A 17,240-nucleotide genomic window follows, 5' to 3' on the forward strand; every position below is an offset into this window, starting at 1 on the left:
GGGCTTTACAGCTAGAGACCCTGACTGCCAAGCAGAAGGGGTCCTTAATCCCTGTGAGGTGTGAGTGGCAAAAAGTGCTGGGGGTGTGCCTTATTGTACACCCATGCTGTCTCCCGCTTAGACCTGAACCTGAGAGTGGAGGGTGAGGGTCAGGGTTATTCACGATTCACGTGGCCACACAGCTGTACATCACACTTTTCATTTCATGGATTTGAATGCATCGGTGCTCAGGGAGATGTGTGAGGGGGCGAAGGAAGGAAGTCATAAGGAAAACTGCAAGGCATCTGGCTTTCATCTGTTTTAGTTGTTTAAGCTTGTAGGGGTGGGGGGACCTCCTCAGCTTTATTAAAAAAAATCCTAATAATGAAAATGTTAACAATCAAATTCATAGAAGTTACAACGAGTTGCTATGCAGTGGGCACTGTGTTAGTGTCTTATGTACATCATCTTACTTAGTGTCACCAGGGGCTTCCCCCACTCTCCACAAGCAGTAAACATCTCTTCGTGGATTGTACTTCACCCTCCTATAGCCGTACCAGAAAGGGATTCCACCTGATTTACAGTTCCAGATGGATAACGTCTCCTTGACCTTGGAGCTTTGAGGTGGTGATGACAGTGACCCTGGGCATCAAGGGGGAGAGGCGTCCCTTTGCTCCTCACCCAAGGCTGGGTTCAGACAAAGGAGAGAGTGCTCCTTGGCCAGGCAGCCCTGGACACTGACTGTTGTTGGTGGGAGGGCCTCAGTACTCTCTTACTGACAGAGCTGTGGGAGTTGAGACCTACACTCACCTCCACCCCACCTCTCTGTTCCAGGTGCTTGGATTCAGAGCCCTCACTCCCCTGGGGCTTACACAATAACAAGGCGGGGCCCGCTTTCCTGCCTCAGGTCTCTGCCGCCACCAACACCTTGAAATTCTGGTAAACTATTCACTGTTCTGAAGGGAGAGTGGTAACAAGCAGATCTGGCTTGGATCTTTGGACCTTTCAAGAAGCTTGGTGCCAAAGGAAAGGCCTGAGAAAAACCAGGCTTGGAAGAAAGTGAAAGTGAAGTTGCTCAGTCGTGTCCAAGTCTTTGCCACCCCGTGGACTGTACCCCACCAAGCTCCTCCATCCATGGGATTCTCCAGGCAAGAATACTGGAGTGGGTTGCCATTTCCTTCTCCAGAGTATCTTCCTGACCCAGGGCTCGAACCCAGGTCTCCCACATTGCAGGCAGATGCTTTAACCTCTGAGCCACAAGGAAGCAGCTCCTAACTCGGTGAGAGCTTCACCCTAAGGACTGTGCTGCTTTTCAGAAGAATCTGATGTCCCCTACCTGGTGGTTAGAGACTCAGACTCACTGTCGCTGCTTTTCAGAAGAATCTGATCTCCCCTTCCTTGTGCTTAGAGACTCAGACTCACTATTCTTCAGGCAAAGAGATGCTGCAGTTCTGCCCCCTTCAAGAGGCTATGGAGAGAAGGAACCAGTCACTAACATTCAGGGCACTTTCACTTTTTAAAACCTTCCTCTTTCTCATCCTTATTTCCCTTTTTTCTGTGTTTTTTCTCCTAAACTTGGCTTTTGTTGGTAGTATTTAGACATGCTGTTTTCTCTCCTCTGGGTGTGCTCTAGGGTGTTATCTAATTTTCCTTCTGTTCTAGTGTCACTTGGCATTATTATTGGGAAGATGAATGGGACAGGGGTCAGAGTTCAGCAGGAAGGCATCTGCGAGCCCAGCACTGCATAGTGGAAGTGCTCAGAGGTGATCTTTAATGAAAGCTTGGAAAAGATTTGCACAGAGAAGTCAGTCTTCTATCCCTCCAGCACTGGAGTGACCAAAAGGTAGTCTTTTCTGGAGGGACCAAAACTGAACAAAAAGGAGGTCATAATATCTTTACAGCGAGTTCCCTGCTTGGGATGGCTTTTCTTCTGTTAGGAGAGAAAATGGGGGGAAAGACAAGGTGATCAAACACGGAGGAGGTTGAAAATGGAAGCTCTTGAAAGGATCGCTGACCACTGTCCTGTTTTGCTCATAGAACTGTCTCACCAGAAAGAGTTTCCACTCTATTCGCAAAGCATCTCAGCCAGGAAAGCCTCTCAGCCAGTATTTGCCCTGGCCTCAGGTTACTGCGCCGTTGCCCGAGGGCTCAGGTTCTCTTACTGGACTTTCTTCGCTTTGACAGTTCTTCCACTTTACCAAGCAGCCAGAATTCCCACTTGCGAAGAACTGCTTTGGCGCTTTGGCATTTGAGGCGAGGGGACAATGGCTCTATTGTTCTTTTGGCCTTCTTCAGTAGAGCAAATGTCTCCTCCATTTAACCCTGTCACCACGGGAGGCTGAGCTTGGAGCCCTCCAAGACTCACCTTCCTTCCACTTCCGCTTTGTTCTGGGAAGAGGGTTTGGTGTACCCCAACCCCTGCCCTCCCCTCCAGCAAACCAGTTCTGGGACCCGAGTGGGCAGTTGCCTTTTTCCTGCCCTTCACAGGTTGAAAGTTGGGAGAGAGGGAGAAAAAGATGCATGGGTCAGGAATCCCGTTTTAGTTCAGGTTCGACCTGCTGTCCGTGGTTCCCCTGGACTACACGCACCCGGAGCTCCGCCACGCAGAGGCTGCAGAGCGGTCCACGGGAACCCCGGCCAAGCTCTAAAAATACATGCAGAGGAGAGCCAGGCGTCGCGAGGACTCTGAGCTGAAGCTGTCTCCTAGGGCGGGTCGGGATCCCGCCGCCGGCTTCCCGCACGGCGTGCTCCAGGGAGTCCCCACGCAGGGTGCACCTTGGCGGTTGGGTTTCCCAGTCGCCTTCCGGGAACCCCGCCGAGCGCCCCGCGGCTCCGGAGACGCAGGCGAGCTCGCCTCCGCCGGTCCCCAGCTCGCTCTTCTCGCTCTGCCTGCGCTGGGGAGTGAGCGCTCAGGGTCCCCCTCTGAGCATGCGCAGCCCCGCGCGCGCTCCCCCCCGCCCCCCTCCCTTGCCAGCCTTTTGCTTCTTCCTTTCATTAAACAAACAGGAGATCCTGAAACCTGGACCCGGTGCAAGCCGCAGCTCAAGGAGGAGGCGGAGGAGTAGGCAGAGCGTGGGATGGGCGCTGCGGAGGGGGATCGGTGATCCCGCGCTCCCCCGCCCCGCCCCCCCGCGCGCGCACACGCGCTCTCACACACACACTCTCACAAACACACACTCGTACACGCCCGTGCCGCGCGCTCGCTGGTTGGATCTCCCACGCAGGCGGAATGCAGCAGAGCCCGGGGAGCAGCGTGTCTCCAGCTGCCTGAATGCGCCTCGCTCCCGGGAGCCGGAGCCGGAGCCGGACGGCCCAGTAGGGCGCAACGGAGGAGACTCTGCCGGGAGAGGTGAGTTGGGCGCCCTCAGCCGCGGGGCCGCTTCTGGACGCCCGGGGGGCCAGATCAGGTTCCTGCCGGACACAGCGGCGCAGGTGGCCCAAGCCCAGCTTGCGGGCATCAAGGTGCAGATGAAAGCAGTTCTGGGGCGGTGCAGGGGGGAAAGGGCGATCCCAGAAATGGTCGCCTCCTGAGAGGTGTCAGATTGACCCAGTGGAAAGCGACACTGTCGCTGCTCATAAACTTTCGTCCCCTGTCATTTGGGGAACGTGGAGACAAAGGGGGCGTGGAGGCTCCCTCCGTCCCGTTGCACCCTTCTGGCTGCATTCTGGGCTGCACAGGATCCGGCATGCGGGCGGGGGCGCCCTGCAGGTAGCTGGTGCCAAGTCCTCCCGCCCGGGCGGGGTTGGGATTTCTCACCCCTGCTGTAAGCGTTTGCCTTTGATTTTCCCTCAGGCGTGGGCACCTGTCATCCTTTCCTTCTGCCCCATCCTGCACCCTTGGCGCCTCGTATTTGGGCAGGGGTGGGGGAGAGGGGGGCGGTGTCACCTGGAGAATTGGAGGGGCAGCGTTTGGCTCTCTCATTCAGCACCAGTGCCACCAGCGCCGGGGTGAGGCTCAGGTCAGCGCGGGGATGAATGATGAGTTACTAAAACGCTTGCTGTAATCACCTCCTGGAAGCACTGGGCGCGAGGATCTCTCCTCCCCGGGGAGAGTGTCTTCACGCACACCCAGGCGGCGGCACTGGGAGCCGGGCTGGGCTGCTGTGGTGGGGGCTGCAGGCGAGGGAAGCTGGGGCTTTATTTTTGCCCGGGGGTTTTATGACCCACACATGTGGAGTATGTGGAGGATTCTGGGTTATTTTTCTTTGTGGGGATACCATATTCCCTTTTAACCTCTTTCGTGGGAGAGATTCTCTGCAGCCCTTATATCGAGCTGGTGGACAGGAGCCCTTCTGAATAATCCCTTCAGTCCCGGGGAACAGGTCCCAGCGAAGGGTTCCCTAAAATGCCATTTCCATTGGGGCGGGGTCTCAGAGGGCAGAGCGCCTGCTGGTACCTGGGAAGAGCCTCAAATCTAATGGCCCTTGGAAACAGGCGAGACTGGTCAGCGTACAAGGAGTCCAGGACTGGGACAAAGGGGTTTGCAAGAGGGACAGATGATGGCTATTTAGGAGAGCAGTGACTAGAAGCCAGTTGAGGCAGGAAGAGGTCTTGTGGGAAGCAAGGTACCCCTGCAGTCTTCACTGAATTCCTATACCCCTTCTCTTCTCCTGTGGTTGGTGGCTTTTATTCATCCGGTGGGACTCTGGAGATTTCCAGAATGTCACATCTGGAGCATAGAAAACTTGACTGTTCCTTAGCTAACCCTGAGCACAACCACAGATTAGTTCTGTAAGTCTAGAAAATGCCATGTACAGTTCTCTATTTTGACATTTTGTTCATACCTGGAAGAAGGGATGGGTAGACTGGTATATTGCAGTGGGGCGGAATCTCTACTTAAAGAGCTTGGATTTGCAGAAGTGTGTGTGTGTGTGTGTGTGTGTGTGTGTGTGTGTGTGTGTGTAGGGGGTGGGGGCGGGTGGTGAGGAGCCTGGAAGCCAAGCTGATGCTGATAGAAGAAAACACCAGAAGCTCAGATCTAGTTCCTGTGACTGTGGGTTGCCAGAGAGTTCTCTTCACTTTAAGATGAGTTGCAGAGGCTGTCTCTCTGCTGCTTTGGGGACCTTTTAAAATTTTAAACATTTTGTAACTTCATTGAAGTGGGAGAAAGCCTGATATACATGAGGTTAATTAAGGAAGTTCACTTATGAAATTTGAGCACCTTGGCTCAAAAGTCAATATTGCCAAAGGTGAACTTTTTGAGGAAGTGGGGGGGGGAGGGGAATTGAAAGGGAGGTGTATTATTAAAACAGCTTCACTTTTATAATTTTAAAAAAGCATTCAATAAGATAGAATTCTGAAGTTTTTTTTTCTTTTTTCAAACAACTAGTGAAGTAAAGACCTTTCCAGAAATATTTTCAAGTTGAAATTGACATAGTAGGGGTTTAAATATAATTGTCAGCTTATGTCCATTTGTATTTCATGGTCAATATTCACATCATTTACATTGTAAATCTTGGCAAGAAAAGATTAAGATTATTATTATTATTTTACTTTATACTAGAGCTCTATTTTCTTCCTTTATGGTATATTTCCTGTTTGTACATCTGCAAGTTCAACTCATTTTTATTATATTCACATTCTATTTTCTAGTATTTATTGACTACCTATCCCATATTTAGCATTGGTGGTTATATAAAAATGTATAACATCATTCTTGCCCTTAAAGCATTTATAATCTAGTTGTCAATACAAGATTAACACACATGAAGTAATTAGAGAGTAAGGTAGGTTTGTACTGTCCTGTGAGCTCTCAACATGCATGCCATATACTCCATCCTTCCTCCTGGCTTTTCTGAACATTCAGAAAACACACATCAGCACTTAGGTGCAGGAGCCTGGAGGAAGAGAAACACATGGAAGTAAAAAATAGTTCCAGCTTTCAAGGATGGGGAAATAGGTATTTAGCTAACTATGATGCAATCTGATTAACTGTTACAGTTATAGGGTAAATTAAGTAGTAATAGTATAGACATGCAAGTGACTTTTTTTCTTCCTCTATGGAATTTAACCAGATGGTTTTGGAGATATTTTTGAAAAAATGGATAGTCTTTACCAGGTAGGGAAGGATGAAAAAGACATCCTGGCAGAGGAAATGTTTGAGTGTCCTGTGTGGCTTGAGCATAGGGTGCTGGAGTGTGGATACAGAGATGAACAGAAGCTAAGTGACAGTAGTTAGCAACTGATGCTTTGGAGTAAAGGCTTCCCAGGTGGTGATGGTGGTAAAGAACTTGTCTGTCAAAACAGGAGATGCAGGAGATATGGGTTCAATCCCCTGGGTCAGACAAACCTTGTTTATGTAGCACAGTGACTAAGAGCACAGACTCTGGAGCTAGACAAGTTCTATTTGAATTTTGGCTCTGTTGTTGTTCAGTCACTAAGTCGTGTCTGACTTTTTGTGACCCCATGGGCTGTAGGCTTCCCTGTCCTTCACAATCTCCTGGAGCTTGCTCAAACTCATGTCCATTGAGTCGGTGATGCTATCCAACCGTTTTGTTCTGTCATTCCCTTCTCCTTCTGCCTTCAGTCTTTCCCAGCATCAGGGTCTTTTCCAATGAGTTGGCTCTGCATCAAGTGGCCAACGTACTGGAGCTTCAGTGCTAGCATCAGTCCTTCCAATGAATATTCAGGATTGATTTCCTTTTGGATTGACTGGTTGGCTCTCCTTGCAGTCCAAGGGACTCTCAAGAGTCTTCTCCAGCACCACAATTCAAAAGCATCAATTCTTCAGTGCTCAGCCTTCTTTATGGTCCAACTCTCATATCTGTTTGTAACTACTGGAAAAACCATAGCTTTGACTAGACAGACGTTTGTTGGCAAAGTGATGTCTCTGCTTTGGGCACACAGTTTACATCTATGTGCCTCAAATTACTCTTTCACTTCAGACGGCGATAACCATCTTAACGCATTACATAGAATTGTGGGGATTATATGAGTTAGTATTTGTAAGTGCTCAATAAATGGTAGGTTTTATGTGTGACAACAGTCAGGTTAAAAGTAAAGTTTTGACTTCATTCTCAGGGCTCCAGAGACTGTGTGCCACAGCGTTTGTTTAAAAAATTATTTTGGTTGGTTTATAACTAGCTGGCTCTAATCCTGTTTACCTTAGTGGAGGAATTAAATCAGCCAACATAAATGTGGCAGGAGCAGACTAGCTCCTAGGTAGAGTAGGTGTCAGCGTGTATGCCTATAACATTTGCCTAGGTGCCTCCTCCTCATGCCTGTCTGGGGAAAGTAAAAGTTTGCTTGCCTTTAGGCTGGTCCTCACGTTCTTCAGGCTCATAGGCAGCACACAACAGATGCTTAGCTGTTTAGGAAATTGTTTTCAGGGAAGTGACTACATGTATTAATTACAGCACTGCTTTGGTACTGGGGGATGTAAACTAAACATGTCAGATGTGAGGTTTGTATCATTCTTTGGGAATTAAAAGCCTTTTTTCTTTACAGAAAAGTCTGGACTGTGTTCTAAAATAGAATCTCCAGTGCATACGGAAGCCCTGTCTTCTAGCTAGTCGACAACAGGGCAGTGACCAGAGCTTAGGTCTGACTACTGCCTGGAGCTCTGTGTTGTGCTTGTTGGGCTTTATTTTGTTCAGCTGTGTCAGGCTCTTTGCAACCCCATAGACTGTAGCCTGCCAGACTCCTCCATCCGTGGAGTTTTCCAGGCAAGGAAACTGGAGTGAGTTGCCATTTTCTATTCCAGGGGATCTTCCCAACTCAGGAATGGAACCTGCGCCTCCTGCCAAATGTTGTTTTCGTTCCATAATCAAAGACTGATTTTTGTTTTCCTGTTTCATCCATCCTATTTATGTTTCACTCAGATTAAACTTATAACAGGTATCCAACTGAGATTTTTCTTTTTCACCTTCAGGTCTTTTGCTGTGCTGTTCTCTCTTGCTGGAATTTTCTCCCTTAGTTTCCCTGCCTAACTCCTTTGGAAGTTAGGGAAGGTTGTCTTGACCTGTTAGCACTAGAATCGGCTTCCCATCCTACGTATTTCTCAGGTCCTCACCTTTGTATTTTCAGCCCCTCATGTAGGGCTTGTCACATAGCAATTGATTGGATTGATTTAATTCATTTTGGATTGAATGAGTGACAGTGAATGAATCTTGGCTTGAGTCATTTCTGATGCCCCAATAATACAGCTTCATGTTAGAGAAAATTATAGAATTTTCAAGTTCAGCAGTTCACTGGAAATCTTCTAATCAGACTCCTAAATGAAACAAGATGACATTGAGAACCGGAGAGTTTCAGTGACTCACCTGAGCTCAGTAGTGTGAGAACCAGGACTAGAACCCCCACCTCCTGATTTCAGATGCAGCGTCTGCCCAGGTCCTAGATCAGGGAGAGCTGAGGGAGGCAGTCATGTAATTGCAGGGTTTGTTCCTGACTTTATTTCAAAATTTGCAATCTTGTTCATTATATATATATATATATATATATTTTTTTAACTTTACAATATTGTATTGGTTTTGCCATGTATCAACATGAATCCACCACAGGTATACACTTGTTCCCCCCATTATATATTTTTTGCATTAATTTAATTTTTAAAAATATTGCACTAAATATTGTTTGTTTTCATTACTGAGTTTTTGGACATCCCTTTAAAATTTGTGCCCCATGTGAGGACCTTTCTGACCTCACACTGATTCCAACTCTGTTCTTTCCACTTCCGGGCCTTCATTATTGGTGTAAGAATGCAGTTTCACTGTGGAAAACACAAAAATATCAAAGGAAACACCATTTGACATGGTGGAATGAGCTGCTAATAAACATTTCATGACCTGGCTGATCTGCTTATTAGTAAAGGTTACATTCACAGCATAAAAGCAAGGCTGAAAGGAAAAAATAAAAGTTGAAAGATTCTCTATCTATTGAATGTCTATTTATCTCAGAGCCAAGGGACAATGTAGAGATTGTCTTCATTTATAAGTTTATATATGTCTATATTTCTGAGGTTTCTGAAGATACAAAATGGAAAAAGAAAATTGTTCTACTCATCAACTTGGTGAGTCTTGGCTTATGGCACTGTTGGTCTGTTTTGAATATTTAAGCTTAGAAGGCTAAAAAATTGGCCATTTCTGTCCCCAAAATAGGAAAGGAAGGAAAAGAAACATTAATGGAAAGGAGAAAAAGAGAGAAAATTTGAGGGAGATATCTGCTAAGTACCATCTATACTACCTTCAAGTGTAGAAGGGGCTTTACATATATTATTTCAGTAATTTTGACAGCATGCTAAAATTGGTATTCATATCTCCATGTGACAGCTAAGCAAACCAAGACTCAGAAAAGTGAGTTAGCATGTCCAAGCTCTTAAGCTAGAGCCGGATTCAAACCCAGATGTGAATTCATAGATGACACTCATCCCACTTCATCCTGCTTCTCCAGGGCTTGGGGTGACAGGTCCCCTTATCACCTCCTGTCTTCACTGAAGCCTGAGGTTCAGGGCTTTAGCAGTTCATATGGGTTTGCTGGATGGGAAATCAGCACTCAGCTCCCATCCCTGCTGTTATTTCCTCCTTCTATGGTACATTTATCTTTCCCCATTCATCAGTAACAACAGAAAGCAGAGATGCATACACATAGGAAATAAATACCCGTCTTTGTGTGAATATCATAAATTTTTACATGACATGAAAGCACACATTTTATTTTACCTCCATTATGCCAGAGAGGGCTTTTTCTTTGGGTATTACAGCATCAAGTGTTCCAGAAATGCTCACAGACACAGACTGATGAAAAGGTGATCATAATTACTGGAGCACATCTGTCACGATGAGGGGCGATGTATTGCACAGCTGATGGTCAAGGGTTTCTGGGGTGCTTTTCTAATCGATGTTTCTGATGAGTAGCATGGAGCAATGACCTTCACCCCCCACATTTTAAATTCAATGAAATCCCCAATCAAGTGGAATCTGATATAATTAACAAGAAATAAAATCTGGTTGAGAGTAATACTGTTCCGTGCAGAGCTCTACGAGCAGAGCATGCTTTATCATTATTCCCATCTCCCCGTCTATGCTAGCTATCACTTCCAGGCAAACACACACTCAAATGCTCAATAATCAGCCCACAGCCTTCTCTCCCGGGGGTCACAGGAACTGGAAAAAAAAAAAAAAAAGTAAGACCTTTTCATTCACACTTGTATTAACTGGAAAAGAGCATTATCTCTCTGGTTTTTTCCCTCAGTGTAAATGTAAGGCAGTATCTCTATGTTTGAGAGAATCTTCTGGGTTTAGTGTTTTATGTGGGCTGACTCCTAGCATGTGACACAATTCATGGCCAGGTTGTTTTGGAACAATTAGAGTATTTTAGGAATCGAAAAACTAAACCAGTTATATATGTACTGCAGTGTTATACAAAATGTAAATGTGATGAAAAGCATGGTGTAGAAAGTAAAAACCAGTCATATTTCTGCCCCAACCTCTTCCCCAGAAAACCACTGCCAGTTGATTACTGTATGTTCCTCCATTTTTGGTCCAATATCATTTGTATATGTTACTCTTTAAAAAAAAAAGGTGGAGTTATACTTTACATATTCTTTTATATTTGCTTTTAGTTACAATTTCAAATGAAAGCACTTTCTTTAGATTAATAGGCATTTGGTAAATATTACTGTTGTATGACTAGGATAAATGCTGCTTTTCATCCTAAAATAGAGCTCAGCTGACCTGTCCTATGGTCCGTTGGCCACCTGTGTGTGCTAAGTCACTTCAGTTGTGTCTGACTCTTTACAACCTTGTGGACTATAGCCCACCAGGCTTATCTGTCCCTGGAATTCTTCAGGCAAGAAAACTGGATTGATGCCTTCCTCCAGGGGATCTTTCCTAACAAAGGGATCAAATCCATGTCTCTTATGTGTCCTGCATTGGCAGGTGGAGTCTTTACCACTAGTACCACCTGGGAAACCTGTCCTCATATGTAATTTTTAGATACAGTCAATGAGCAAATATTGTCTGAGGTCCTTCTGGGAGCCACCAAATATACTATGTGCTTTTCTGGAGTTCACCGTCCATCTGGCAAGAGATAAGATAATGAGGGGACTTCATTTGAACTTAATGAATGGCAGCAGCTATAAACTCTCCTTGATTCACAAAATTTCTGGAAGGGATAGTTTACTTCAATTGTTTTCCATTTTTCCAGTTGACAGTACTGAGGTCCACTGAGGTTAAGGGACTCGTCCAAGGTCCCACAGCTGATGACTGGAGAGGCTGGGATGACAGGCTGGTTTGTAGCCTATTAAGCTAGTGCTTAATACCTGACAACATCAGTTGTTGTTCAGTCGCTTAGTCATGTCCGACTCTTTGCGACCCCATGGACTGTAGCACACCAGGCTTCTCTGTCCTTTACCATCTCCTGGAGCTTGATCAAACTCATGTCCATTGAGTCGGTGATGCCATCCAACCATTTCATCCTCTGTCATCCCCTTATCCTCCTGCCTTCAATCTTTCCCAGCATCACATTTTTTTCTAGTGAGTTGGCTCTTTGCATCAAGTGGCCAAAGTGCCATCAGACCTGACTGCAAAACAACCTTCACATCTGGAAAAGGGAATGCAGGAACTCACTTCACAAACACTAGCTTGACCAGTGAATCTCTAGTAAATTGAAACTCATGCTTTATGTAAATATTGTCACCCTCAAGCGGCTGCAGATACTGCTTCCCCATCCTCACATCCTGCCTGCCTGCCTAACCCCTGCCTAAGCTCCATCTTTTCCTCTTCCACAGCCTGATCGTCTCCCATTTTAGTAACACTTTGAAGTTAGGCAGCAATCTGACCGTGTTGAGATGGTGCCCACATTACCTAAAGAGAGTGTTCTTCTGTACACATTTTAGCAGAGGTTTAACTTTTAGTTTTGCTTCTTGCCATCTTGAACTTTAAGGAATGAGTTCCAAAATAAGTGCATTTTACCTGCCAACTTTAATCAAGGTATGAATTCTTCCTTTTATTAACTGATGATTTTCCCTGATAGGGGCATGAGTTCTTTAGTTATCCTTCACTGCTGTGGAGGCAGGGTCACGTGGTGGCTTAACAGCTTGGACTATGAAGTCAGAGGGACCTGAATGTTAGTCCCAGCTCTGCCGTTCACCAAAGTTGTGATGTAAGGCCAATCCCTTCATCTCTCTAAATCTCAGCTCTCTCATCTGTGAGATGGAAATAATAAAAGTATGCCCTCAAAGAGATTTTGTAAGGAATAAATAGCTTGCTTGAACATAGTTTAGAACATAATAAGGACTAAGGAAATTGCAGCTACTATTTTTCATTATTTATGATATACAAGATGTGTAACTGACATAGCCTTCAGAACCACTTAGATATAAAGCTTTATTGGGTTGTCACATAACATTTTAATCTTTTTTTTTTAAAGTAAGACTTAAACCAAGGATCTGAAAGTCTGACTCATTATATGAGTAACTCCCTAAACGTTGTCAAGTCTTTGTCAGAATATTACCTTCCATGGAATTCTGAAGAATAGCAAGAGGTGGGAAAGTGGAGGGATTTGGTCCATACACTGAAGCCCTACTTAAAAAAAAAGTGTCAGCCCTCTTTGCATTATTCTACTTTCATGGAAATGCTTGAGGACTGATGAAAATGTATGCCTTTCCCCAACATGAAGACTACATTATTTAACTACATGTTTTAAGTCTCACTTTCCTTAGTTGTACTGGTAAATTATCTAGATGTAGACATGTTTGAATGCTGCATAGACTCATAGAACCTGAGGTGTGGATGGCAAGAATCTAGTCACTCAGTGCTTGGGTCTCCCATTTCACACCATATGACGAGAAGCTGTCCAGCCTTTACTTTTCAGCACCAGGGCTCCATTCCTTCCCCATGTTGGTGACCATAATAGATGTACTCAGGATAGAAGCTGATCGGATCTGAGCTGTGGTTGGCCAGGATCCTGAGAGCGGAGGCAGAGAACGTAACCTTAATGCCCATCAAACACCTAAACATACTTTCATCTCAGGATCTTTGCACTTGCTGTTAGCTCAAGTCTGGAATGCTTGCTTTGCAGGCTTTCTCTCTACTTCGTCCACCTGCTCATATGTCATCAAATAAGCCTTTCCTGGTCGATTTGTCTAGAATACCCAGCCCATTCATCTCTAATTCTTTGTTCTGCTTTATATCTCTTTGATAGTATTGATCACCACCTTGCTTTTTGTATGTGTTTACTTGTTTATCTGCATTGCTTCCCTGGTGGCTTAGAGGGTAAAGTGTCCACGTGCAGTGCGGGAGACCCGGGTTCAATCCCTGAGTCGGGAAGATACCCTGGAGAAGAAAATGGCAACCCACTCCAGTACTCTTGCCTGGAAAATCCCATGGACGAAGAGCCCGGCAGGCTGCAGTCCCCAGGGTCACAAAGAGTCAGACATGAGTGAGCTGTCTCATACTAGAATAAGTGCTACAAGATGAGGGATACTCTATGTTTTGTCTGTTTTTATATCCCCAGGAGTGCCTGTGACACTCTATAAGTTTAATTGAAATTTATTGAATAAATGAATTAAAATATAAAGAATAATTAGCATCTTGAGAGTGGATCTAAGAAACCAGTAGAAATCACCCAGTCCAAAAGGCAGGAGAGTGATAATAACATCTAAAAATGTGAGATGGTCCCAGAAACCCACATGTATGCTATTTGCCACAAATGGCAAATCTGGGAATGTTAGTGCAAAGTGAGGCCCAAGTCTGGGGGTGGTCGCAGAAGATTGCTCTGAATAAGGTCAAGGCATCACAGTTTCTATTGCTGACTTTCAGACATGGGGAGCACATGCCATTGAGATTACTTCTGCAGGAAAGATATCATTTCACTGCAGACAACTTGAAATATTAAACAGATTGAACCAAATTCTGCCTCCCTTTAGCTGCATGGGGCCAGATGGCCAGGCTAAGGGGTAGAGCTCATGTGGAAGAAGATGAAATTAAATGATGCCCAAGAAATCCAGCTTTATTTTACATAGAAGGTCATTTGTGTAATGCTCCAACAAAATGAGCAAGCTGGACCACACATCATATACTTTCAGGAAAATGAGTTTGGAAAACTGCAAACATTTAGCATGTGCACCTTCTTACCTCTATATGTGACCCACTATTGAACAAATGTACATTTGTGTAGGAAGTCTTGTTATCTTGGGATCTTTAAATGTGAAGTTACTTCTGACTAGTGGATTTGGTTCTGGGTGCAGTGCTGATAAGTATTCTCCGTGGTTTGTTTCATTTGTGTGGTCTGGGGTACAGAAGCCAGAGGCAGCTCCATGAAGGACAGGATTGCCCCAAATTTGTCTTGGAGTTCTCCTGGAGAAGCTGTAAATGGTGTGACAGCCTTGCCTGAACACTCCAACCCAGGTCTTGATCTCGGTGGATTTCTTTCGAGAACCATTGTTGGATTTTTTTTTTTTTTATAATTCTTTTGCTTTGAGCAGAAGTTTTCACTCACTTAAATATCAACTATATAGAAGAAACTCACCAAAACTAATCGAAAGGAAATGTAACATCCTTGGAAAGTTTAACTCTGTAAAAGAGAATGGGCTGCAGTCACTCTTACAGGATGTTTTTCTGTATGAGTCATCAGCACAAGTCAGTCTTGAGGCCAGTGATAAAAACCTAAAGTCTATACCTTTATACATGGAGAAAATAGAATTTATAGGAAAAAAACTGAAAAGAGGAGAAATCTAAACATTCAGAACTGGGTGAACCGACTGCCTAGTGTTACAAGAAGGATGGAGTCACTGGAGAATAAATCAGAATTTATCACATCACTGGTACCTTTTCTAACAGAGCATCTGGCAGAAAAAATTTCCCAGTTTTTCACCAAGAGGGGATCTTTCCCCTCTCTTCCTCTCAGATCTTGCCTTTGCAATAAATCTCGGTTCCTCTGCCTTTTCCTTGAATTCAAGATCCTTTGTTGTTAGTGGATTCAAGGGGACAATTCATGAGACCAGGGCTTATGTTTCCTATTGTTCTCCCACAAAGCATTTTGGGCCACCCCAATTACTTTCTGTCTAGGCATTTTTTCTGGCCTATCACATCCTTCAATAACAACAACAAAAAATATCTACTCACCAAGTTTTTCTGAGTGCCAAAGAATTGATGCTTTCGAACTGTGGTGCTGGAGAAGATTCCTGAGAGTCCCTTGGATAGCAAGGAGATTAAACCAGTCAATCCTGAAGGAAATCAACTCTGATTATTCATTGGAAGGACTAATGAAGTCCCAATACTTTGTCTACCTGGTATGAAGAGTTGACTCATTGGAAAAGATCCTGATGCTGGGAAAGATTGAGGGCAGGAGAAGAAGGGGATGACAGAGGATGAGATGGTTGGATGGCATCATTGACTCAGTGGACATGAGTTTGAGCAAACTCCAGGTGATAGTGAAGGACAGGGAAGCCTGGTATGCTGTAGTTCATGAGGTCGCAGAGTCGGACATGACTTAGCAACTGAAAAACAAAAGTTTTCCTTATTTTCGTTTCCCTGGTGTTAGATCCACTCTGTGTGTGTGTTTGTGCTAAGTCACTTCAGTTGTGTCTGACTCTTTGTGACCCTATGGACTGTAGTCCACCAGGCTCCTCTGTCCATGGAATTCTCCTAAAAATAATGGTAAGTTACCTTTAAGGTAGATTCAACTTTCAAGTAAAGTTGTTTCTGAACATCCAGAACCACAGGAAGAAATGAGAACTTTTCTTTTCCTTCGAAAGAATTCTATCTTGGAACTTCCCTGGTCATCCAGTGGCTAAGACTCTGCAGTCCTGGGTGCAGGGAACCTAAGTTTGATCTCTGGTCAGGGAATTAGATCCCACATGCCACAATGAAGACCCAGGCAGCCAAAATGAATTAATGACTGAATAATTTTTTGATTTGAGTTTAGGAAATGGTTGTAACTTCAGTGATTAAACTTTTGACCAAAAAGAGTTTTATAAAATTATAATTTCCCAGGTAATATTTTATAAATCAGAGTTATTTAAATATTGTTAAAATGTGAGTTAAAAAGAATAATCATTCCATTATTTTAGATGAGACATGAATTTCACCTTAACGGTTCTTCTGCATGGACTTCACCCGGGATACTTTCTCCTCTGATGGTTTATCAGGCTGTGACTCCTCTTCTCCAGAGCTGCCTTTCCATTTCAGTTGTCTACCATCTTTCCCATTGGAGACAGCCCTTGCTGCTGTCTTCACTGCATGACTCCCACTCCCTTCCCCATTCAGCTTCGCAGCCCATCCCACCCCCAGCGCCTGCGAGGCAAAAATCATTTGGAAATGGTGGCATGTGGCAGAAAGTATGAGATTTCAATTAAAAGGTCTGAGTTTTTAGCCTTGACTACATGACTTTACTTGCTATGTAACCTGAGTTTTCTTAATCTCTCTAGATTTAATTGCTTTAAATAAGGACAAACATTAACTCATGAAGAATTGTTTTGGGATAATTTATGAGAAGGTAAACTCAAAAATTTTGTAAAAAGTGTTCATTTATGAATGCATTATTTCTAATTCAGCTCCATCAGCCATGATTTTATTGGTAATGAAGGGAAATGAAGTAACTCTTCCCAGGATGCAGGGCTCAATTTTTCCTATTCATTTGGCAATTGAAAATCAAAGCAGGTAGTATGAATCAGATGGAAATACATGTGCTGGCTGAGGATATAAATCATCCTAAGATCAGATGTGTTTCTCTTTGGTATGACTCAGAAGTGTTTTATTGTAAACAGAGTACACATTTGGCATTCATACAGGGAATCACTTCACCTAGTTTAGCCCCAAATTGCTTCCGTAAAACTATTAAGCTTTATGTTTACTATGTCCCCATTTTAAAATGCAGTGTGTCTGAGATTATCCAGAGGAGTTGAAAAGGTTCTCATCCTTGATTTTAAAAAAGGAGATGACTAGAGGGAGAGGCTACTTGCAGAAAAGAAAAATGGAGAGGATAAGGGAAAAGTGGGTCTGAGCTGATCCAGAAGGGATTGGCTATTTCACATGAACCTAAGATGTGAAGCAGAAGCTTTGCTAGATAAGGCTGTGTGATTTGAAAGAATCAGGTTCAATAACAAAGGGTCGTGTGGCCTTATGGAGCTAGAGAAACCAAAATCGTTTTGATGAAAATCACCAGGAAGATTCAGTTGGGTGAATAGGTAAGACCTGGACAGGCTGATTGAGGTTTTGATGACTGGCAGCAGCTGAAACTTAACACTGTCCTTTTCTTTCGTAAGTAGACATGTTTGAGTACACAGTACATATTTGATGAATGGGCGAATGAATAGAAGA

The 17,240-nt window shown here is 44.4% G+C and overlaps 1 protein-coding gene across 6 annotated transcripts in view; it reads left to right on the plus strand.

Annotated features, from left to right (window-relative positions):
- Positions 1 to 17,240, plus strand: part of PLPPR1 (phospholipid phosphatase related 1) — a 601,803-nt gene that overhangs the window by 292,053 nt on the left and 292,510 nt on the right. Inside the window, exon 1 of one of the 6 annotated variants that reach the window (XM_059889073.1) lies at positions 2,995 to 3,328. The exons of 3 other annotated variants lie outside the window; for them this stretch is intronic. The gene's annotated coding sequence lies outside the window, so the exon portion shown is untranslated. Of the gene's footprint in view, positions 1 to 2,994; positions 3,329 to 17,240 lie in introns of those variants that run through there. 2 more of the 6 variants (XM_059889069.1, NM_001192403.1) reach the window with 2 other exon arrangements.

This window comes from Bos taurus, chromosome 8 (genome assembly GCF_002263795.3).
Source record: "Bos taurus isolate L1 Dominette 01449 registration number 42190680 breed Hereford chromosome 8, ARS-UCD2.0, whole genome shotgun sequence".
Lineage (NCBI taxonomy): Eukaryota > Metazoa > Chordata > Mammalia > Artiodactyla > Bovidae > Bos > Bos taurus.